At 37.8% G+C, this 26,371-nt stretch overlaps 1 protein-coding gene across 1 annotated transcript in view; it reads right to left on the bottom strand.

Annotated features, from left to right (window-relative positions):
• Positions 1-6,950: 6,950 nt before the first annotated feature.
• The window catches only part of FSIP1 (fibrous sheath interacting protein 1), a 169,306-nt gene continuing 149,885 nt past the window's right edge, over positions 6,951-26,371 (bottom strand). Inside the window, exon 16 of the transcript XR_001292235.2 lies at positions 6,951-7,033. The gene's annotated coding sequence lies outside the window, so the exon portion shown is untranslated. The remainder of the gene's footprint in view (positions 7,034-26,371) is intronic.

The following is a 26,371-nucleotide window of genomic DNA, read 5'->3' as shown; positions in this document are numbered from 1 at the left end:
AAAAGTTTGTTCTCTCAGGAGGAAAGTCATGTTTTCCATCCGTGGGATAAAAAAGAAAAGCCCATTGTATCCTTTGAAAAGTAATTCCTAAAAAATCCTCAAACAATACCAAAAGGTATTTAATTCTGCCTTGCATATTTCCAGTTGGATCACAGATACGTTTGAATTTTAGGAGGAAAATAGAATGATATTTAATACGATTCCAGGAAAAATGTGTCTGATGCTGTTTCTATTAAAGATGAATGATCTATATTTAGTTTACAGTTCAATTTTCCAATACCCTACTCAGTAAAGTTTTAATGACATTCTAAGTACAGGAGGACTTACAGTGGTAAGCAAGTATCATTTTACAAGCAGTGTAACAAAAACATAACCTTTTTGAAATGCTAACAGTTCTGTAATATTTATCCTAACCTTTCACTCTTCTTTTATGCAATGATATTCTTGCCTTTTCTGCATAAAGAAGCACAAATAAATACATCCATTTTCATGTTACATAAAGCAGCTCTGGGAGGGGGAGTTTTAAGCCTTAAATAATATGATAATTTAATGAATTTTTTGCTGGGTCCATACACAACAACTTCTGAGCTAACCTTTTTCTCCCAACATTCCTAATCTTGCAAAGCTATTAAGTATGAGTCCTGATGTATTATCTCCAAAGAGCTCTTTTATGTTTATGTTTAATGCTTTGTCCCTTTCTGTGGACAAAAAAAAAAAAAAAAAAGGGAAAGTCTATGCAATTTATTTTGAAATAACTGATCCTTAGCTCATATTTTCTTTCAATCTGGCTCAGTTTCCATTTTTCTCTTGCTAAAATTTCCATATAAGGCTTTCCTTGATCAGACTAAGTCTTATCTGCTAGGTACCTCTATGCTTTTAGATCAATGTCATAGTGATTGTCGGTTATTAGTTGCAGTAAAGGGACTGTAAGCCAGCACTTGCTGATTCTGTTTATTGTTCTTTTGCTGACTTGTGTGACCTTAAGCTAGTCACAAACCTCAGTGTACTGACCTGGAATATTAAAGTAGTAACTCTTATTCAACAATTATTCAGTGTGTGGCAAGTACATTGAGAACCCAAAACAGGTATCATTATTATTATCACTGAGGAAAATATCACAGATGGAAGTCTATGATCATCAAAGAACCCTATTTTTCCTAGTTTTCACTAAGAATCTCCTGTGACCAAACCTTGAAGCTTGGTTACAAAAGTATCCTGCTATCTGGTTCAGGGTCAGACTTTGGGTATGCAGAAATTCCTGTGGCTTTATCTAAACTGCAGAGGAGATGATGTCCCTGGGCCACGCAGGGCCCTGGTCCTTCACACACCCACAAGAGGAACAAGGCTGCAGAGCACACTTCTCCCTTCCCATATGGCTCTTCTCCTTCCTATTGAAACTAGGGCATGTAAGAGAATAGCACATGCCTGAGACTCAACCTGATGCAGAATCTGAGTGTCTCTGGGAGAAATGCCTGGAGCAGGGCTCAGCAGTTTAAAAGTTCTCTGCTCACTTGATTCATAGCTTACTAAGAATTGGAAAAATACTTCAAATTCACTCAATGTAATTTCTGTTAAAAGCATTGGGGCTTAGTACGAGCAGAACTTCAGATAAACAGTGTTGATCCTATGAGACCAAGCCACATTTCCATGATGCATCCTGACAAGACACAGGTGAAATATACAATGTTTGTCAATGAGTTCAGGTTTATTCTATACAATTCTTAAAAATATTTGGCCCTTACAAGAATAACCCTTGTACAGTGTTTTGTGGTTTTCTAAAGCCTGTGCAGTTTCCTTTCTGAAACCAAGCTCTTAATAGTATTTTCATAGTAAATATTGTCTCTAAACTGTCTTTTAAAAAAATACTTGTTTTAAATATTTATTACTCAAAAACAAGTGCCACACTCTGCCATACTTACTAAAGGTCAATATTAATTTATATCCTGAAGCAGTCTTTGGATCTCCTAGGAGCTACATCAAGACCGGTCTCAAGTTGTTGCCAAGACACATAAGCAACTGAAATATCTGTTGAGCCTACTTTGCCTACCCATAGCTACAAAGTGAGATTAAAAGTCTGAGTGAGTTATCCCACATCAGTTGCCCTGCAAAATTATGTTTGCAAGATTGTATCCTAGCAAATGTAAATACATAAGGAAGGTATTTTCTGCCACATGACTGATCCCTAACAAAACTTCTTAAAATCAGCAATACAAATTGTAGATGAACATTCCCATGGAGTCACAAGAATCAAAGGTTCTAGTTCAGATATTTGTGCTTATAGAATTTTCAATTTGACAAATGTGGGGCTATATTTAGCTCCACATAGAGGATTTATATTGAACTCTGGAAATATTTTGTTCTTAAATGCATCATTTTGCCGAGAGGTTTTATTTTTAAGCTATATGAGACCTACTTTTATTTATAGACACTTTAGAATAACACAATGTCTTGGGTTACCTAGGTGAGCACTGCAGAAATAATTAATGAACAGCTATAGAAAAGTATAGCTGTAACTGATAATGTTGAAAAACGTATAAAGACATTTTGCCATGATCATATGCTGTAAAAACCTGAAGATGATAAACAGACAGCCACATGAGCAATAAACTGTATTCAAAAACAATGGAGAAGAGATCATTTGAAAAATACAAAAGCCAAAAGGACAAAAATAGTTCCCATTTCTAAGGGAGTATTACAAATAAAGGACCATTTTAAAATAAAGGAACTGAGAATAATCTAAAGATGACTAATTTAAAACATTACATGAAGGAGAAAATGGACAGTGACAAATGTAGTGATCACCATTTGTAAGAAGTATCTGAACAGAATAGATATCCTTAAGAAGTTTACAGAGTGGTTATCAAAAATGCATGAATGTATTCTGAAGCCATTATATGTGGTTTTAAAGAAATGTTTAAGCACACATTATTCATACTCTCCTTGTTCAGCTGAATAATCACTTTGGATTGTACAAAAATTCCTATGAGTATTTCAAAAAGTTTCCATTGATAGCAAGCCGGTAGTTATTAGAATTTTCTAGAAGTACAAAACTGTTAGAAATTCAACAGGCCCAGCTTTCTGTAGAGATCACTGTAAAGGGTTTGGTTTAGGATTTTTTGCCTGCATTAGTAATTCAAGAAAAGCCTCTCTCACAGTGCTTTGGCCATTCATCATATTTATTCCCAATTTTATGACAAACTAGCTGTTTAAGAAAAAGTCTGTAAGTTCTTATTTTTTTAATAAACATAAGAAATTTCTTCAGAAGATTTAAGTTGAACTGCAGAATTCAGAGATTTATTTATCACTTATCTAATGAATCCTAGATGTTTTATGTTCATTCCGGTTTTCACATATTTAAAATAATTTCCATATAGACTGGCTCAATTTCCCTGAAAAAGCTGATCTCATTCTTGCTGAATTCTATAGTACAGGTCATTCCTGGAAAGGAGGAAACGGAGCAAAGCAACAAAGCATTTAGTTCTCCTTAGTTCTAGAGACTCCGGACCAAGTTTGAAAGGAAAATTTGAGATGTTCCTTAACTTGCCCAAAACAATTTGTTCATACTATCTTTGTACTTCATACTATTTTATACTATCTTCGTAGGGAAAAAAAATTTCCACACCTCACTTCACAATTAGTTCAGGTAGACAGTCATAAGTTATTATGACAATTACATGCTCAGGGTTAGCTCTCTATCTCTTGAAGGAGTCAAATGGCTTTAATCAGTTCTTCTTAGCCTTTCATTTTCAGAGCTTTGGAAATGTCTTAAATTTTTACTCTTGTACAGTGTGATACTCTATTCTGAAGTTGTGATTTACTGGTTTTGTTAAATCTAGATTAAAGTGGTCTATAGCACTTCTGAGATCAGACTGTGGAAATGGAAAAGGAAAGTCCAAACTAAACTTATAAATTCATAATATATATGTATTTTGCAAGGAATCATAAGAACTTTGTGTGAATTACACGAGTCTCCATTTTACTCTCAGTATCTTTTTTAGTGCTCTACATGTGCTGTTTTAGTCTTTTTATTGAGATGCTCAATAAAGGTACTAAGAAAGGAGAACTGAAGCCTCAGAGGCCCTTACATAAGGCATGGGAGCCTACTGCTGCTATAGAGCCAAAGGTGCAATAGTTCAGCGAGCATACTGTGAGTCTCCTCCTACAGCACGTAGACTGCATGGATAAAGACGCACAGAAAAATTTAATTCAGCCTCTCGAGTGCTCCTTTTTAACTCTGCAGTTCCTCGACCGAATTTCCTGTATTCTGCCCAGCTGCTGAGCATGAAAGCCCTTCAGACAGTCTAGCTGACTGTAACAAGAGTTTCTCAGAAATTTCCAAGACTTCACTTTTATGTCGGAGGGACATCTAGCCAAGGACTGCTTTTCTTGCATTTGTCTCTAAAGGGCAACCCTCACTCAGTGAGATTAAAATGTAGTTAAAATACAAATGCTGCTAAACCTCCTAGACAGGTAAAAAAGCAGGCAGAAAAATCACAATACAATGTTTTGCAGGCAGCAGAAAAGCTAGCCTCAACAACCTACCATGCTATTAGTCTGATGTAGCTGGAATCAATGCTAAACTCCTACTGGCCTAGGTCCATCTTTAAGGAGAGGCAGTCTACAGTCTATGCTCTTGCTCATAGAGTTTCTCAAGAAAGCCACTTAAAAGGTCAGTACATGGTATAGTAGACCTTGGTGCTTAAAAACTGGATAGAAAATATCAGTTTAGTCATTTCCAACAGAGTTCAGAAGGTCATTCTCAGCCACACAACTGAAGTCAACATATCTCTCACAGGAAAAAACAAATGGAGCAACATAAGGAACAGTTCCAGACACTTAAAGTTTGCATTCATGGACAAAAGTAGGTCGTACGTCTGGGGATCCCAAATCAAAAGCCTTTTTATGTCTTCTCCATTGTGCAATGTTTGTTTAAAATATGTTAGTTCAATGCAGAACATATGTAGATGGTTCAAAAGGGAGTATCCATATTACTATTTAATTTATGTTGATAGCTCCTTGGAATACTTAAATTAATCTCAGAGAAAAAGCTTTTGCAGTTTTTGTTCAAAGTACAAAATGTACTGGGTAGATCATTAAGTTCTGGTGTGTCATCCACCCTCCGCACAATCCTTAGCCCCAACTGGGACCTGGCTTATAAAGGCACGAGGTCTCTGAATGACAACATCACTGAGAAATGTATACCCTTTTTTACATCACAAAACACAACCAAAATATAGCATATTATATCAAGTCAAGCAAGGTCATGGCAGCAGCAAAATACTCAGTCATCATTAGCCTGCATTTAGAAAAGATAAACCAGGTTATTCCAAGCCAAGTCTTCTGTGAAATTTGAACCTGCAAGATTTTATATGTATACTTTTATATGAATATACTCTACCCCTTTTGCTCAATCTTTTTCCATTCCTAGACACTTACACTTTTTCAGTGAAGGCAAGAAATTTATTCGAACAGTGAATTTAAGCCTTTTAACAGCAGTAATGCAGAAATACTAGAATAAAGACTCCCAAGCTCACTTACTCACTAGGCAAAGCTATTCCAGTGTGAAGGACAATTTATAGTGACAAGCCTTCTCCCAGCATTATGCAAGACAGTCACAGGAACAGCAATGAAACTTCTCACTTTATGACTATGGAATTAATCTTTTGTGCTCTTTAAAATTTTGGAAAGCTCCAAGTGATATTATGCAGTACTGCCTAAACCATGAAAACTCTAGACAGAGGAAAAATTGAGACTGCTAACTTTTGAAACTCGGGCTATGAAGAGACAGTCATTCAGAGAATGAGACACTCAGAGACAACTCAGATCACAAGCAACTACAGCTTGTGAATCATCAGCTGAACTATGACCAACGACTGTGTGCAGAAAGCTAACCCAGTGCAACGTAAAATGTATTAGCTTCAAGTATCATACCTTAAGGCAATTGCTACTTCTTTTTCTTTTTCTCCCTGGCCCAGATTTTCAGAGTATTCCTGTCATTGTAATACCACAGTTCCTTCTAGTGTACAAGTGTTGACTCTGCCAAAATGAGATAAAACAGAGTGAGTGCAGCAAGACAGAAATGAGCTGGAGCTGGATGTAGATGGGGCACCAAGGAAAGCAAAGAAAATGAGGGTGGATAAATGTGAGACGGAGGTGAATGTTTGGGTCCTTAAAGAAACAGACTCCAGATCTGAGAGGAATATCTCCTAGTATGCAAGTGCGCTCGATGAACTCAGGGTGAACTGATTGCCATCTACATCAAGCAGGATCAGAAAGCCTGTCCAAGTTCCACAGTAGGCTGTTCAGGGTGTGTGAAGGAGAACAAGACATGATCATAAACTGAAACAGGAGAGGTTCAGACTGGACAAAAGAGAAAACTTTTTCACTATCAGTCAAGCAGTGGTGCAAGTTGCCCAGAGAGATTGTGTCATCTCCACTGTGGAGGTTTTGAAGACTAGACTGTTTAAATCCCTCAGTAACCTGGGTTTTGACCTCACAGTTGACGTGGCTTTGAGCAAGAGACTGGACTACAGACTTCCTGAGATCCCTTCCAATCTGAATTTTCCTATGCATCCTTACAACACAAATCTGCATTATTACCCATTTTCAACCTAATGTGCATGACTAAAATTAAACATTGAACATCTTTGCCATCTATATGCAACACAGCTACTCATACTGTAGAAGCTAATCCTAAGGCTACTATGAATATTTATATAAATATTTAAAATATTAGATATTCTTAGATAGATAGGTAGTCCCTGCATCTTCTGCACAAATTTTAAAATTTACCTTCATTTATATTCAAAATTTTTGCAAAATTCTTGTTTTTCTTGGAGAGGAAGATGATCAAATTTGAAAGAGACATATTCTGAGATGTTTGATTTCTCTCATTTTACTGTAAATGAAGAAAATTTCAAAAATACAATACAGAACAATACAGAAACACTATTTGAATAATCTGCCAAATATCACTTTTATAAAGTCATGCCAAAACAGTCAGATCTTCAGTGTGATCAGGGAGACTTCATATCTACACAAAAAGAGGAAAAACATGAGAACAACATGAGGACAGAAATACTTAAAAGCAAAGCAGTTGGCTTGCTAAGTGTTACCTGAGAAACTAAAAGTTGAGACAACCAATAGAAAGAATCATGACAATCATGACAATAGCCATTTTCCTTGAGTACTTCACCTATTCCATGTGATGGTACTGCAGGTATATGGAATGAAATCTTAGAAAGAATACAAAAAAAAATTCAAAACTAAACTAGGAGAGAAGGTGAGGAACTCCTTCCTCAGATCTACAGTAGTATGTGCTCTTCATGGGACTCGTAAGGTGTGAAGGTGTTTGTAGGTACCCACTTCTGACACACTTCTGCTAATGTGTCATTTTAGTATCTACTGGATCAAAACCAAAAGTGACAGGAAAATTGAAAGGTGTGGAAAAGAATTAACATTTTGTTTTTTTCATATGTTAGAAATCTATGGAGGAGTCTTATAAAAGATATCACCTTTTTAATAATTTTGTATAGGATTTAATATATATAAATCTGTGTCTGATATGGAATTTTATTCAAAACTTAATGGAAAAAGAATTTGCTCTAAGACATACCATAGAGTTCTAGGTATTCATCCCAAATTATGCTTGACTTCCCTAATGACAAGTGGAAATGAGATATTTTCAAGTACATACAGTGTGAGATTTGAAGGTAACAAACTCAAATGTACAAAATGTTCATACAAGCTTCAGGACTCAGACCCTTTCCTTGAAGTTGATTTCAGGCTTGCATTTTGACTTTAGACCATGGTGGGCTCACCATAGTCTACTTTGCAAAGAGCAGATTCAGCTTCTGCTCTGAGTAATACCATCTGGTGATCTGCAAAGCCAGGAAGGCTGCACGAGCTCTGCCTCTGTGAGAAGCAGCGTTAATCCTCAGCAGTAATTACAAACCATTGTTCTGAGATGGAATATCAACACACTGTACAACACTGCTGCTCTTCCAACCTTCCTATGGGTGAGTATAGGATTGTGTTCACAGTGAATCTACAAATAACTTCAATACCTCTCCTCAGTTTTGGGGACTGCTGCAAGACATTTTCATGCGCTAATGCCCCTTGAGGATCGCATACTGCTGTAAGGCTGAGAAAGAAGCTTCTCTCTCTCCTCTTGCATTCTGGCTTGGCATTTTCTTTCCTATTCTTTTTTCAGGTTTTATTCCAGAAAACATAATATATCCTATGTAGCAATACATGGTATAGCCTAAAAATTTGCTTCCTGAAAAATACCCCGTCCCCCTCTTTTCTCTCCTTTTGTCCATAAAATCAACAGCCTTGACCCAACTGAAGTTGGATCAACATTACTTTTCCTTTTCTTTGGATGGACTTCCTACCTATAGCTCTGTGTGTAGCCACTGTTTGGAAACACTTTGCCAGGATGCTGACCAAAGAACTCCTTCTGTGAATCAATACTCCTGTTGTAATGTATTTGAACTAAATCTCTTCTTACAATAAGAACACTGTATTTCTGGGATATTACAGTTGCCCTAAAACAGGGAGTCCTGAAGAAGAGATGGACTTCATTAGGAAGCTTTCATGTATTAAGTAGGACCAAAGGCAGGAATTTTTGCCTACAGGCTTTTAATACAGTTAAGATTTGGAAACAATTCAGAGAATTCCAGCAGTCCCTTACGAACTGCAAGGGTCAGCTTATGCCCAATAACCCTCTGAAACATTTAAACCAAGGACCACTTTGTGTGGTCTGCTTGCTAACAACTGCACTTAGGTAGCTCTTCAGAATATTCCTTTAAAGAAAGAGGAGAAAGTTGTTCGTAACCACTGCAGGGGAAAACTCCTGCTCTTGCTCAGCAAAAGAGTTGGTCATTGAAGGAATTCCATATAGCTGAAATCAGAGAGAACAAGAGAGAGGAGGCAATGAGGAGAATATTTTACGCTCTTGTCAGTAAATGGCTTTGTCCTTACTGACATTTTTTGAATTCTTCCTATTGAACACTAAGGGCTGTTACAAAGCTGGTGTTTCTAGACCCTGCAAGTTTCCATGATGCACAAGTTCAAGAAGATTCCCCCCGCCTTTTCACTTCCCCTAAATTTCTCAGCTGTGGACTTCCTTTCCACACAGCTAGGAATACAGGCAAGCATGCACAGACGTGGCAAACACACATGCACTCACACACTTACGGTACCAGTACAATCAACAAGAAATAGCTCAGTTCAGTGTTCCATTCTGCTTTAAGAAAACTTTCAAATGACTTAAATTTGTCAGATGTTGGGGATGTAAGATGTTCCCCTTGCTTATGCTGATACGATGCCTTTGACAACCTTTACTTTGTTTATGTTCATCTGAATTATTGCAGCCACAAAGTATTGCTGCCATTAAGTCCAAATTCTCCTCCGTTTGCAGCTTATACTGTTTTTACTGAACAACAACATATACAGCTAGGCAGAATTCATTTTAAATGCCTGTCAAGTGGCCAGCACCCAAACATGGGGAAATTAGCACAGGCCATCAAAAGTAAGAACAAATTGGTGTGGAGTATCAGACCAAAAGGACTGCCTAGGACATAGAAACGTATTCCTGGTGAACCATGTCACGAATGTCCAGTTTAGAAGAGTCAACAAAACAGCCACTATACACCATGGTCACTTCCCAGCCACCTATAATAAATTTAACTAACAGGAACAGAACAAAGACAGAACTATAACACATCACAGGAGGAGTGCAGGAGGCAAAGACATGGGCAATATTCTAATCCCTGAGCTGGAAATGAGACAGATCAAAATTCATAAAATTCATTAAGTTTAAATTAGTATTTCCTGGAATTAAGAATATGTAGGAGAAAACAGTGATTTTCTCCACTATTCAATATTCAGGAGGACTCATCACAAGGAATTTAAGCGTATAAGGGCTAAATAATCTTTAAAGGAGGTGATAGGTATGACAGAAGCATTGTTAGTGCTAGGCGAAGAAAAATACTTGGTACTTGGAACCGAAGCCCCCAATATTAACAGCCGTAAATGTCAGCGTAAGAGGGTGAATATGTATATCTTCTGCAAAATAAAATTTTGTGCCAAATACTCTATCTTTAGTTTTACTCAACTACCACATAGGGTGTAAACAAATGCTAAATCAGACATTCTCCTGCTAGATGACAGGAAGTTTCTGAAGTTGACCATCGAATTTAGAGAAATATCATTTCTTCTAAATACAAAATGTAAAGCAATACAAAAAATACTGTTACACTTTCCTCAGATATATGAATCCACTCGCTTCTAGTTTTACAGTTCTAAAACACTTATTTCATGAAATTCATGGAGTTATATAAAAATGGATCACAGCAGCTTCCTACCTGGCTGGACATTTTTATCAATTGAAAAAGTCCCCTTAGATAGTAGACAACATATATTCTGCATATAAATGTGGCTTTAATAACAATTATGGCAAAATGAAGAATTCTCCCCCACGTTGAAAAAGCTATTGCAAATGAGAAACTACTTCACTTCAAATAAACGCACTTTGGGCGTGTTGCCACCAGAGCAAATGTGACTTTCATTACTCTTTTGAAAAGACTGGACTCTTTCACAGTATTCACAACACCTTTTCTCAAAACTCTTACCACACAAGAACTATATTCACAGAAAAGGAAAGGAGAGAAGAGGGAAGCCTAAGACCAAAGATCAAAGTTCCAGACTTCTTGGACAATAAAACTTTTCCCTGAAGTGCATCCAAATAATCTACGTGGTAACATCTGACACAATCTCATATGCGGGAAGCATGTGTAAGACATCTTTAGGACGTCTGGTCCTCTCATCCTGTTCTGTTATTCCATTCTACGCTTTCTTGGCATCCGTGCTACCTCTGACATATAAAGCTAATCTCTGCACCTACTGCGTGCCAGACTTTGCAGTCCACTCACAACCACAAATGAGGAAGGACTGCAGGTTCTCCAGCGAGCGTACTAAACCTCTATGCCTCTGATGATCTCCTTTAATGAGTTACTCCTGGAATTTATTTATTTTTTTAAATCAGCGAATGGAATCATAATGTTGTTCACATGGATTGAGAACTGGATTAAAACACATTTCACTTCTGGGAAATAACTATTTCACTCTTTGCTTAGGCAAGAAAAAAAGGTAAGTTGGATATTGAAAAGAGTTTGACTTATTAATCACAACCTCAGTTTACTACAGATCACAGACAGGAGATTCAATGTTTTTACCTCCCTCCTGTCCTTTTTCAAAAATGCTAATTTCCTATGTGATGAAAAAGGAATTTCCAGTACACTAAAATTGCTGTAAGAATTTAGGCATTTGTCTATACCTTCATAAGTCTGTTCAGTAAATCTCACTGACAGAAAATTAATCAATGGACTAAAACCAAACATGGTCCAGCCCAAAGGCAAGAATAGCCATTCAAAGGCAAGAGTCAACCTCAGATGTCATCGCAGCCATCTGGAATGATGTTGAGCCCAACAAGGTTGCTATTGTTAGTGGAAGAAGAAATTATCAACAACCAAGTAGTTTATTGTAGATCAGCATGTGATGCGCTTCGCAGAAGGGAACTGAGTACTGTACCTGTTACAGCATGAACGCCTCAGCAGTAAACAGTTCTGGAGTAAGGAGGCAGTGGAAGGAAAAGAATGGCTTTGAGAACATTTGTGTGAACAGGACTCTTTTGATGACTAAAAACAAGCAAAGCCCAAAAATTAACTTTGTTATTCATACTTAAATCTTCCTGGCATGATCATTCACAGGTAAAATCCAGGTCCTAAAGACAAGGACTGGAAAGTTTCCTTTCCAGGGCTACGCCCTTCAGTTATGAGTTTATCAGTGATTATTCATGCAGAAGGAATCCCAAATATACATCTATATATAACATGGATAAGTCTTGGCATGACGCATTCAACACAGATGAGTCAACACACTCAGCTGCTTAAACCGTGTATGGGGAAAGTCCTTGTTGCTCATTAATGACTAACATTAGTTAGTTCTGTTAAGCAGAACAGAGGGGAAAAATGTTTGTGACGATTCACTGCCTTGTCATTTTTTTCACTAAGGTTTCTTGAGTTCATGCTGTCTATACAGCATTACTTTAGCCTCAGATAAAGGATTTCTTGAGGTTTGGGGTTTTTTAATTGCAGCTGTATTAAAACACACCCAGAATTCACTAAGTCACATTATAATATCTATCACTCAAACAAGAAAATATCCTACTAAAGTGCAAACAAAAGGCCTGATCATCACAGTGTTATATTACTATTAAACCAATTTTAAGGACATTACGCTGCCATGAACCTTTCACTAAGGAGCTCCACATGAGCAAAATTGCATGCAGATACCAAAGACACCTTGAGGACAAATTAGTAGATTCTGTTCATAATGTTACTTTTTTGAAATAAAGAAATTGTAGGAATCAGATGTTAGAGAACAAAATATAAATAAACTCTGGTGATTTTAATTTTCAGTCAAGAAGTAGCTCTGTACATTTAACCAGCTCATTACTGCTACATAGGCAGCAGGTTTTGGTCAAAATCAAGGCTGATACAGAAAGAAAGATATTTTAAAACAACTTCAAATAATAAATCAAATGTTTTACTTGTTAAGGTCATGCTAAGTCTTCAGCTGCTGTAGATTTGTGCAGTTATGTTCTTTGAAGCCATGTTCATTTCTACCAACTGAATTTTATTTCAGAATGTTTGCTAAGATTTCTATTTCAAGGGGGAAATTTCCCATCAAAGTTGCACTGTGAAACATCTGTGAAACCATTAATGATATAGCTGTGTTACCCAGAGAACAATTTGACCCTATTTAGTCTGTGGTATTGCTAATACACAATAGTAATTTTTAGGCTCTGTGTCAGAAAAGCATTTAAGCCTGAATTTGATTAAATATACAATACCACTCAAATTGATTCAAAAGGAGCAAGGCATTAGCTGAAGTATCATTTTAAACAGAGATGCTTTCCTGAATCAGACCTTAATACAGAATGGCAATCCTCCACGTAATGACAATAAGGGTTTCTTAGTCTTAAGAAATTAATAGCAAATCTGGCCAATCTACCTTCAGCCTTGTGACAGTACTCTTTCCGCAGCAAACAGCAGAACAGAACATGAGCACACCTTTCAGCCTTTCCATGCAAAGGCTGGCTGTTTTCTTCAAGCTGCAAATATAGATCATTCTGTCCCACTGACCCTATTATGGAAACAGCAACTTCCAGCAGGCAAAGGGAGCACTAGGGCAGTAATTTCTCAAACCACCCAACAAGATTTTCTACAGCTCATCTGTCAACACACTTACTCCTATGACATTTGGGGTGACAAATGTGGTGGCAAAGAATTTACCACAGCCTATTTCTACTGCTAGTCAATTCACTTGGCTTCAGTAAAAACACTTAAATCCAAAGGACTCCACAGCTAATATTTTCTTCCTTTAAAAATGAGAAATCTCTTGATTGAATGTTAATGAAAGACTAGACTCCCAGCACTGGAGACTGAAGTCCTCTCTAGATACAGCATAAGGAGATGAAACATAGGTTTCCCCCATGGCATCTCATCATGTTTGTCATCTCTAGGCAAGCATGTTTTGTCCCTGGGGTTCAGCAACTGTTCGGCCATCCCCTTCTCTTCCGAGTCTGACATGAAGAACAGCAGTTCGTTCCAGCTGAGACTGTAGAATTAGAGCTAGGCAGAGGTCATCAGTTTATTAGCTCTCCTCTTGGAAAAAAGCCTTTAAGATGATCAGACTGCAGTAAGATGGAATTTAACTAGTTCATTTGGAAAAACAACACATGTTGCTGAAGGAAAAGGAAATGCAGCTGCTACTTGTGAGTGACAGGCAGTCATCAAACCATTACTGTTCTCCTTTTATTCCTGCCAGTTCCTCAGTCACTAACCATTTCCAATCCAGTACAACAGCTGTAATATTGTATATAAATGTGCTAATGCTCTAGGGAGATGTACTGTTTAGTAGAAGACATATTTCTACATAACTAACTTAAATAATCCTTTTAGGTCTTCTTTTTGTTATCTCAGTACTGATGATTTACAGATTTCACAGGAAGCCTCCTATCAGCCAAGGCATGACTGCACAACCAAAGAATCTCCATATTTCAGGGAAATGTGTAGGCCAATTGTTTGCTGGAAAATGTACAGATGTAATCTGGGAATGCTCAAAGATTCAGCACTAGGTTACTTTTTTTTTGTGGTGTTTTTATACAAACACTCTGCTTCCACCGGAACTGTGGCCTTATATGTAGAAACATGGGTTGTAACTTCCCGTGACGTGCAACATACTACCATACATGCTTTTCCTTTAACTCATCAAGTTTTCCAGTCTGCTGCCTACTCTTCGATGAAAGGAATGTCACTATGCATATTACTTAAATTCATTCCAGTGTTTGGGACCTCACCAAAATTCACACCTACAAAGGCTAACACTGCAGAGTGTACTGCTGAGCAAACATTGTCATGGATTCAGGCCAAGAGGAAGGATTTTTAAAAAAGAACTGATGTCTTAAGGACATTTTTAGTATGCTATCCCATAGTATACATGTCTCTGAAGGCTTTCTTTTGACTGTGCTACACTGGAAATAATGAAGCAAGGAAGCTCAAAAGGTGTTTCACAGCATGTATCTGTCATATTGACCAAATCATTGCAGGACGGAGCAAATCACAGACTCTCAAAAATACAATCAAGAAATTACAACCTGTAACAAAGAAAGCCCATAATACAGTGTGTAATTTTCACTCTTTGCTTGTTATCGTAACAACTGATAATGTCTCATAGTATCCTGATTTGGTAAGTATTAAGGACATTCCAGTAATAAATTCCAAACAGCTGCTGTTTTAATCCAGTGTAGAAACAATCAGCCTGTGCTGAATATTAATCTACTATACAACTGTTACCTACTTCAAAAGACAAAGAAAGTAAATAAGTAATCCCCATAACACCTTATTACAATATAATACCTAAGCTATTCAACACAGCAGGGGTGAACAGGACTGAGAAGTTACAGACTTCAAACCTGTGCAACTTCAGGGGAATTTTTCCCATGTTAATTAAAATAACACTGGTGATCTGAACCTGTGAAATAGAAGTTTACACATCAGAAACAAAGTATGGCAAATTCTAGTCAGTGAAGCAGAGGACAGAACACCAAAAAATTCATCACTGGTTCTCACGTCATAAACCTCTCAAACCAATACCCAGGTACTTGAAAGTTCCCTTCCTTTCCTGTTTGTTTGCTCTCCAACTGGATTCCTACCAATTCTCCTTCTCTTTCTTAATAACCTGTTCTCCTTTTCAGACTACCATGTCTAACTATCAGACAGGTTTTATTTAAACCACAGTGTAGGGTACTGGCATTTCTTGAACTCATAGGTTAAGTAAGTAATCTTTAACAATGCAGCTCTTCGGCTTATGTGTCTTGTTAAATCAGTGTTCTGTAATTTGATTTTACATCATTTACTATGACTTCTGCTGCCTGTTTTATTCCACATTAGCAGGACAAAACCAAAGGGTAGGTTAAATTTGATGGTGTCTTTGTCATTCTAAAAGGAGCAAACTACTACAGCCTCTCAAGTGCTAAGAATGAATTGTGAAAATGTAATGCTCAATAATTACTTCTGCAAGTCTGCTGCAGCATCATTAAGCAGATTAAAGGAGGAAGGTTCCTTGGATTACAAACAGATGAAAGAAGGAAAAAAATACAGCTTTTTTTTCTGAAAATGAGAGAAGCACTAATCAGTGCAACAAACCAATCTCTCTGTTTTATCCTTAGTCATTTGTCAGACACAGGGAAGGAAAAGTAAAGGTACTCAAATTATCAAAACATTTACTTATTACGGTTACAATTTCTTCTGTCCTTGGTGCCTCTGCTGCTAGTTGAATTTCATATGTAAAAGAATCTCAGGGGTGAAGGTTAGTTCAGCTTACCCCATAACGTCACAGAGATAAAACAGCTGTTGCCAATTTAACCTAAATAACACTACCTCCATCATTACACAGAGCTCTGACCTTATTACTTATAAAGATAGCATTAGGTCTATTTATTTTTAAACACCATTACAAGAGTAGCAGATGAAGGAGAGGCAATTAATATGGTATAAATTGTGTTTACTGAAGCTTCTATAATTATATCATACAAATTTTACTCTCAAAATTAATCAAAACTTATATCTGAATGCCATAACAGGATGAAAACTGAATGAACTCTAAAACAAGAAATCATAAATAAGCCATGAGCAGAAAATCAGACATATCTGTAAAATTAATTCCTGATTGCAAATTCTTTGCTCATCTCTAAGCCAGTCTAAACAATACTGTGATTCATGATTAGCATCTGTTGTATATTCAAGATAAAGTTTAGAGTCTCACCAAATCCTACAGCTAACCAGTGAAGCATTTCAGCAGCAGAAGCTAGCTGGACTCTCACTAGAACGTCAAATTTGAGTGCTAGAGAACTGAAGCCAAGACCTTCTTTATCTTCAGATCTAGCATGTGCCCCTCTGTCTGCTTTAGCAGAGATAGGTTTTCATGATTCTCAGAAGGCCAAAAGAAAGCCAACAATAAAAAAAAAAATCATTCACAGCATTTATAACATTTCCTTCCTCATTGTTTCTTCCTGTTCTTTTTTTTTTTTGTTGGTTTTCATAATACTTAGTTAAGATCAAAGCTCTTCCATTTTTTGACAATCAAAACACTTCTTAAATTACAGAAAGAAACAAATTATGAAAAGTTTTCAGTTTTTATTTTTTAACAAAAAGGGGAGGGCACTTTTACTTTGGTTTAAAACCATTTTCTTTCTAAAATATTCCAACAGAAATGAAACAAGAAAGTTAAGTCTCTATCTTGGAGATGGTTCGTTTGCACTCTTTTTGGCTCATTTTTTCAGAGTATCTGAACCAGGGACTCAGGACAAGCAAATTCTGTATCAGCCACTCGCAGAACCCTACACAACCCCATCATATACCACTGCAAAGGAAGTCACTGACTTAGAGCCACCTTCCCCCCAAATCCAGCAATTACCACCAGCATGCAGATCTGCCAGAGCTTGTTTTGGGAAGAGACCACCTGTTTTATGTTTCCACCTTGCCTTCCCAAGTGAGCAACACTCAGAAGTAAATTCTGGGAAGTCCTTGCAGTGAGAAGAGTCAAAGACAACTTTAATTTAAGGTTGTGTTCATTTTAGATAGTATAAATAACTGCTTTTGAACACAAGTTCATATGCGAATAAATGTAAGAGGTTTACTAAACACACATGGATCCTTTGGAAAGGAACAAATATAGAGTATGAATAAGGTTTAATATCCCTATGGAAAGTTCCTGTCTAACCATTAAAAAAAAAACAAAAAACTCAGCTACTGAAGACCAGTAGATTCTGTTGTGAAGCTCTACCTACTACTGTATTTTGCCTTAAAAAGTATGAATAAAAATAAAGGCAGTTTGCACTAGAGACTATTCTGGCCTAAAGTTTCAGGCTTGCTGCAGGTGCCTTTTTTTTTTTTTTTTTTTTAGCAACAAAGAAAGGACTAAAAGGAGAAGAAAAGATCACACAGTAGCTACTCTAAAACATGATCTACAGAAGCCATACACCTTCTGGAAAACATGAGATAGAAGCATAAACGGAAAGGATTTTTTAGAAGTAGTATCACTGTTTATTATGCCTGCTCCTCCATGAGTTGCTTCCAGCTGTACCCTGAAGGGAATGTGTGAGACGGCAAACTGTGGTTGAGGAACTTGATTCAAAATTGCTGCAGCCTTCACGCAGCGATCAGAAAGCTGCCAGTATGTGCTGTTTGGGAAGACCAGGCAAGCCAGCAGGTGCAAAGCTGAAAGCAAAGGGCAGAATTTCTATAAAGCACTGAGTGGAAAATCATTATAGGGCTGCTCCAGAGTCTATGGCATGTGATGGGAGACTTAGCATACACCTACACCCAGAGCTAGTGGGATTGTATTTTGGGCACTAAAGTGCTCACCTTTCTATTATTTAACGTTCTTGTTACATGTTTTATTAGTGTTTAATAACATTAACTTGTATTTGTGCACATTCCTCTGAAGCAAAAACTAGCTTCATTGGATGCCATTCAGCACATTGCACTGTGCACTCACTTTTACTTAGTGAATCACAGCTTCAAGGAGTTTATGTTAAGTAAAAAGAGGAACTTTGAAAAACTGTGAAGTGTCTATTTCCTGCATGTAGCACGAAGATACCTGAACTATGAGAGCCTCAGAGGGAACAAATTGCTACCAGAAAACTCTTCAGGCAGAAATCAGATTTTCATCTAATAATGAACTTAAAGAGTATTTAACTATAAAGCTTGTCAGGTTATGCAATAATATAAATGACTCTTTCTTTCTCTTGCATATGCTTATACACCACTTTCCTGGTTCCCTGAAAATACTGAATCTTTCTCTTTACTCATTAAACAGAAGTTAATTGCAGTCTTCAAAAAAATTAAAAGTTGCAAAACCATTGTTTTCACAATACTTTGGCAGAACATCATCTAGAACTTCACCCCACTTGTGCCTAAAATCCAGTCTTTCTTTATGAATAAATAAGGTTTTATTCACAACCTACTGATATGCATACAGTAACCAATTCATTAGTGTCTGTCTGAATCTGCAGTAAGTCTTCAACACCTCTGAGAAGTTTCTGTTGCACTATCCGTCCCTCAAGGATATTAATATCTTTATGAATAAACATCTCTGGAAAATGTAACATTGAAGTGGCTGAGCAGTTTAAAATACATAAGAAAGTAGCTTCTCTCCTTTCATAAAAAACAGCATAGAGTTCCCTCAATGCAGGGCCAAATTCAACTGGACACAGAGATATAAACAAATTAGCAAACCAGAGATCAGCACCATAAAAATAATGCCTGTCCTCCTGGCCAAACTCCCTCCTTCACGCAAAAACAAGGCCCCACCTCAGCCCACCCTAGAGGGGCTGTGCTGGGGCTGGCCCTCCTCGCTGCTGGAGGAGGCAGTCCTTCATCCCAGGCCCAGCCACGTCCGCCCCCAGGGGCTCTGCTCCACCAGCCCAGCAGTCTGGGCAGCCAGCTGGGGAGCCCCAGGGTTCAGCACTTAACCCTCACCACTTTGCCACTCACTGCAGGCCAAGTCTATACCCTGTCACAACACAGGCACGAGAGCCAGGCACAAAAGTTTAGTTAGAGGAAGTAATTCATGTGAAACCATCAGTATGTATTAAATTCTGCCATTTCAATTGTCTTTGATAGAGAAAAGTAGCCTTAAATCTGGCAAAATTTTCTTCCTGCTGTGATTTGGCTTTACTTCTTATTTGTAAAATAAAAGGAATACATGAGCAAAATTAGTGCAAGCCACTCATGAATCGAAAATGGACTGAGGGATAAAAAGTAGGGAGCATATGAAAACCAAGGCCAATGTTTGCCATCAGTTCTGAATTCATTGTTTTATTAAACCCATGAGAAAAAGCCATTTTCATCAGTCCAGAGGATAAAAGGGCCACTGGGGTTAGAATGAGAGGATGACTGAGAGGGCTCATAGACCTAAGAGGGATTTCTACATGTATTCATATCGGTACCTGTGGGACAGACATGCATTTATTTCCCCAGAATGACTTTATGTATCATGGATATTGACATATGGTACAGTAATCCTGCTCTTGGGGCACTGTGTATTCTTAACACTCACCAGGACAGCGCTTTACCACCTGGATTGCTTATACTTTAGTTTGCTGTTTGTTGGGCTGCTGTTATTATGTGCACTACAGTGAAATGTGCTTTTCTCACCAGATGATATGCAGTTTTGCAACCGCATACCACAGGTTTAAGCAAGGGCACACAGAAATAAGTATCTCCTACAGACATAACCTGTTTCTGTCCTCTGAACTATACCCATAAGCATACTATTTTAGTAAGCTCCCTGTAAACAGCGTTAGCATCTTTGTTCTTGGAGGACTCTGAAGCACACTTTCACTTTGTAATGACCTCTCACAATTAAATAAATCCTAGTGATCAGATGTTTCAGATTTCATGGGGGAGCTAGTGTAAATCCCTGTGGCTCCACTGACCTCTGTAGAAAGCTTCTAGTCCCCAAAAACCAATTCAAGAAGCAGTCAGGGCCACACAAGACAAGATGCAAGCTCAGCATGCTGATGAAAATAGCTTCAGAAAAAATGGGCACTTTGGCAGACTTGTATTGCTGGGGCTCTATCTGTTAATCTTCTTCCATTTGATCCATGTTTTTCCTCTCTCCCATCTTTCTTTTAAACCTCTCCTCTCTTTTTTAACCTTTCTATTTATGTTTCCCCTGTTCCTCTGCTAACTCCTTTCTCATATCCTTCCCTTTTCTACTAGCTGCTCACCAGTGAAAACTGACTTAAGATGAGAATCCTGGATGACAGAGGCATCTTTGATCTTTCTCTTGCTAATTCATTGAAATAAGCAGAGAGAAAAATCCCCAATGCTCTTCTTGGTACAAATTATCTAACTTTGTTTTGAGGAAACACTAGATCTAAACCATCTCAGTAGATCTATACATTCACTCTGTGTCCCGACTACCATGTTTTTTTCTTCTCATTTATAGAATTCAGAGAAAGGGCTTGATCCTGCTTTCTATGAATAGAAATAAGACCAGAGATTCCCTTCTCTTCATATTTCTTCCTGAGGCATATTCTTAATACCTTTTTTTCACCTTAACTCTCAGCCAAGACATTTTCATCTCTTTTTATAAAGAAAAAAAAGCTTTTGTTCAAATCTGTAGACATTGTCTTTTCAATGTAACATAATTCAGAAGCTCTCCATGCAACACCATGGATAACTCACTTTTAGCCTCTTACTGCCTTAATATTTCAGAACATGATCCAACACAAATAAACATAAATGAAAGCTATGTCACTTCCAATTCCTTTTCATTTCTCTGGTTGACAGGGTAAGGGCAAGATATATACTGTAAATGCTGAAATTATATTATAATACTACACAGCTTTGCCAACCAAACATATAACTCATTTGGTGAATGAATAGTTGCTGTAAACAGTTCCTAAACAACCCATCAACTATGGGTGTCACATAAGGAGGCAAATACTCAGCTGCAGTCTGTATTTGGTACTGGATGCAAAGTCATCATTCAAAAGCTGCAAATAGTTAACAAATTCAGAAAAATCAGCCTGTCCATAGCGAGTTGGCAACAGGAAAAACAGGACTAAAATTACTGAATGAAGAATCTGTAGAAGACAGGTTGGCTTGTTGTTCTCATGATGAAATCATGGTGAGCAGGGGAAGAACCCCTGTATGCTCCTTGGTGGTCCCAGTTGTCCTTGAGACTGGGTTGGAGTTTTAGTTCTTAGCCATACCAGTCATAAATTACATTTGTGTGGAGATGTCATTTACCACTGTATTATCTCAGTTTACAGTAATGAGGTTGGATGTAATAACAGACAGAACTAAAACTGCATGTGGGATATCCTGCACTCCAGAAATAATGCTATCTATTTTGGAGTAACTACTTAGATTGGAGGGCTCTTAAAACAGGAACTATTTTACTTCTCAGTGTTTGTAAGGCAAACAATAAAACAGGAGATGGGGTTGTGCCAGATTTCATCATTTTTGTGAAGCCTGCAGCAAATAGTGTCTTTGCTGCAACCAGTTTCACACAACTCTATGACTTTTTTCCCCCTGAATATTGCTATAAGAGCATAGCATCAAACAAATAATATAAATAAGCTGAACAGTAGTTTCCAGTATGTGGTGCTACATGTTCTGTCCTAAGATATAAATGTGTCCACTACACAATACAAGTAAGTTTTTTAATACTGTGATTATGCCAAGAGAAGTTTTGCTGTGATTACTATGTGTTGCTGCACTACAGAGGACATAATTTTCATCAACCTCCTTTATCTGAACTGTCTTTGTGTCACTGTTTAGCAGTTCCGGCTTCAAAACCCCAACAAATTTTGGGATTATTTGCAGACAGAATCACAAATCTACAAGTAACCCATAATGAAATGAAGAATTATCCAGCAATTACGGTTCTTGATATTTAATATTACCCTTTAAAATGGTAATTTCCTGTGTGAAAAAAAACCACTGAACTGTTTGTATTTCTTTGCATCCCTAAAGACTCAAAACAGATTTCCTCCTGAGGCAACTGTTTAAACAGTAGCTATCACAGTAGTCAGAATAAACATACAGGACCACTAGAGTCCTGTTCTCCTTTATAACTGATCCATGTTAAAAAATAAATAAGTTATGAATAAAATACAGACTTTTTATCATTCCCAGCTGCATCATCATATATGTTTCAGTGCAAGGACCCTTATGTTATTTATTCAAACTGAAAGACATTATATTCCAGTGAAAGTGCACAAACTTTGGAATGTTTGGTTATATTTATTTTTATTAATTTTAGTATCACCTTGGAATATTAAATTTTAAAAATTAAAACTTAGTTCATTTTTGAGATAAAAGCAATGATTTCACTTCATTGCAGAGAGCAGGAGTCCCTACACAGGAAGACTGAAGTGATCTGTGGCCCAAGAAAGATTGCCAGATTATTCAAGCTCATTAGCAGTATCTGCTGAAATTCTGTAATTCATGGTCAAGATCATCTGCAAGCTTGCAATGCAAGTGTTCTACAAGAAGGCTCAAAGTGATACTGGGGCCCCACTATGTGTGACGCTAACATGGTGAGTTCAGCATCTACAGAGGTCAGCAGTCAAGAGAACGAAAACAGAACCAGAGTGATCATAGGAGACAGAGCTGGAAATCTAACTGGAAGGGATCCAAGAGATCTGGGTATCTCTTTCATTAAAACATGTCGCTTCCAACAAACATGGACTAGGACATGATTAACAAGCTATTAGCAGGGGACCTGGATGGGCATCTGTGGAAGCAATCATTAGGTTCAATGCTATTTACCAAGAATTAAATTTATTATTTTGAGATTTGAACCAATCTATTGGTTTCACCTTGGTTAGCATTTATTACAGGTTGCTTAATGCTCATGAACTGATTGCCATCAATAGTCACAGCTAAACAGTAATCCCCACACAGTGGCCTATAAGGTGACACTATTTTAGGTCTGGTTTTCTAGAGAAGGGACACTTAAGCAATCAAGACATTCCACTGTCAGCAGTTCCCCCAGGAACTTTTGATCCTACTGGCCAATTCCAATCAAATTTGAAAGTGGGGTGGACATCTTAAAGATAGTTGAATTTTTATAAGTTTCATTAAAATGGATAGGAGACTCAAATTAGTGCCCAGGCAGACAACAGCAAGCAGAATCCAACTATTTTGTATTCTGTTGGGCAGCAGCTGACAAGCAAATCAGCAGAGGTTTGAGACCAAAACATCCAGCATATGTGCTGCTACTAGCCTGCAGGATGCTATAAAGGAGAATCCAGGATTATTTGGGGGTTGAGGATTAGGGTATAAACATTAACTGGAACAGGAATCTCTAGGAAACTGTACTTCATTAATTTCACTGCTTGTATAAAACTTCTGTATTCTTTCCATAGTGCCAAGACTGTGCTAAGCAACCTAAAGAGAGAAAAAAAGAGGTCTATGCCTCAAAGATCTCTTAAGCTGGAAAATAACAGCAATATCATGGATATCCCTGTCTGGGTTAGAATGAGATATACAATGAAAACATAAAGATCACCAGTGAAAAGATCGTTAACTCCCACTTCTATAATATGACTGCACATTCTACTTTCTTTTTTTCACCTTTCGTTCTGTTTTACACAAACAGCTCCAAAGCTTTCTAAAAGAAAAATAAATAGGTCAGCAAACTTTTCACTTCTCCTTTTAACTCTGTATAAATAAACTTGAACTTTGGCCACAGCAACTTTCACCTGGCTTGGCCCTGTCAGCTCCTTCCAAGTTGACTTTTGCAGTCAGGAAACCGTCTAGATATTATGAGTGGTCAACTGAAATAAAAATGAAGTAAAACATTGATGCCTTTTAGAGCTGTTGCTAGTGACATGGAACACTAGATTATTATTTTTTTTAATCGAGTTTTGGAGGAAGAGCAAGTAGTATTTTAAGAGAGATTACATAATCAGTCTTGCCTTTTTTACAGGCATGATTTCCCATGACTACGACAGGATGCTGCATAAGCACAGGACTGGGTCCATACAAACAATTCACACTATACATGTATAGTCTTTTTCTGAACAGCTTCATATGGGAAACTCCTCGGAGATGGATACAGACCAAACTGGAAATGAAGTTGTGGAAGTCTGCCCTTACGTATCACTTATCTCTTATTTGAGCAACAGTATAAACCACATTTCAAAGCCTATCATTTCTCCCACACCTCACAGACCCACATTTATTCCCTTGTTTTCTTTGACTTATGTTGCTGCATTTAGGGATTTGCTGAGTTCAGGCAAAAGTCTTTCAAGGCAATGCTAGTTTTTCTCCAGGGAATAACCTTGCTATTTTAAAGTCTCCTTCACTATAGCCCTTGTGTTCTACATGTGGGAACTGATTCTGCAGTTGGTCCGCATGCAGAATTCCCACTGGCATCACAGGGACTATCGCACATAGTTCATACGCAGGATTGGCTTGCTAATCATAAAGAAAATGAGAAGTAGTCTGCATCTATAAGATTTTTTTTAATCCTGGACAACAGCCAAAAGACAAATATTGCTGCTACTACTGTTTTATTTGATCCATTCAATACTATTTCAGGATATAAAAGCCTGGAATATTTTAACAGCTCTTCCAAAAGCAAGGTTTTCCTTCTGATGTGAGGAAGCCTTATTTCTCACAGATGTGGCCAGTTAGTTTACCTAATGCATCCCTTTATATATACAGGTCATGCAAATTCTGCGAAAATTTGTGGAGAAAACTCATGAATCAGCTGAAATGCTTTAAACTTACTGTTGGTATTCAGGTTCTGATAATTTTGCTCTTGAACTAAAACAGCAGAGTTGTTAATAAAAACATCAGTTTTGATGGAGGAACGAATAGCTCTTGGTATAAATAAAGCATGCAGCACAGTTAGCTTTTCAGGAAGTAAGTCAAAGGGACTGTTAAGGTTATGAAAAGCCTGACCTTTCTCATCTTCCACTTCTAATCCTGACTATATGGATTTGCTAAGCCTCCCACCTACGCTTGAAATATTCTGCATTCGGCTTGTCCTCCTGCTGTTCTGGAGTTTTTTTGTGGGGTTGCTCTAGTTTCTCACCAGTACCCTCTCCTTCTTACCTAGACCAATCTGTTTCTCTGTTTCATGTAGTGAAGAAGTACCTGCATGAGTCCAGAACTGACCCATTTATGAGGAAGCTCTTAGTCCTTATCTCTCATATTCAAATGCGCCTCTGATGACACTCAGCTCTCTGCTCTGTCTCATGGGTAAAGTAGCATAGAAAGTCCTGATAAGAGGATTAGCTGATGAAAAAAATCACAGACAGCAGTTTGCAAGCATACAGCATTCACACATACTACCATCATAGCTGGGCCCCTGGAGAGAGATATATCTCATCTAGATATTGCTGTCTTAAAGTATGGCAATTAGCCTAGGTTTGCCATCTAGGCTTCCTCTGTGTCAAAGGGAGAGACAGGTAAGTTGTCCCAGAGAGGCAGATCCTTCCATTTGCCTGAGGAGGATATCTCATTCACGTCTCTCAAGGGACAGTGGATGCCTAACTGACATAGCTAAAATAAGTCACTACAGGGTTAAAGACAGAACAAGTGGAGATTTCCACTCTTACAAGAGGGAGAAAAGTAAGCATACCAGGAAAAGAGTAGGTTGTCTTAAGAATCCCTCCTGCACTTACTGTTAGTGATTGCCTCCACAGATCTAAGCCTTCAGAGCTGGACAGCAAAGGAGATAAAGAACACGTACTTCATTAGAACTGCACGGGATAGATGTAAATACATTAAAAGAAACTGAAAAAACACATGGTCAATGAGAGCCAGGAAAAGCCATCTGCAGAGGAAGAATACAAGAGAGCACGCAAAGCAGTAAGTGGAGAAGACTACCAAAGTGCAGCGAGTGTCTCACATAGCAGTACATGTGACAAAAACTACATGAAAGGGACCCGGCGTTCTCTGCCGCCAGAGCTACCAAAACAAGCAGATGCAGGGCAAGCATGAGCAACACGATGGCCACAAGCACCCACTGCAGACACACTGATAGAAGGGCAATGTATGAAATGCAACAAACAGGCAGAAAATCTGAGTGGAACTTTGAATCCTAACAGTAACGGCTGCTACCAGAGCCAGGGCTAGCAAACCCTGAGCATCCACTAACAGGCCATTCCCCAAGGTCTCCCAGACAGAGTTTTTTGGGTTTTTTTTGAATTAGGCTTATTGATAGGGAAAATAAAGCCTCTAAACAATTCCCTTAATTTGCTTCTTTCTCT

The sequence above is a fragment of the Apteryx mantelli genome, chromosome 4 (genome assembly GCF_036417845.1).
Source record: "Apteryx mantelli isolate bAptMan1 chromosome 4, bAptMan1.hap1, whole genome shotgun sequence".
Taxonomy (NCBI): domain Eukaryota; kingdom Metazoa; phylum Chordata; class Aves; order Apterygiformes; family Apterygidae; genus Apteryx; species Apteryx mantelli.
This window is presented reverse-complemented; position numbering and strand designations above follow the sequence as displayed.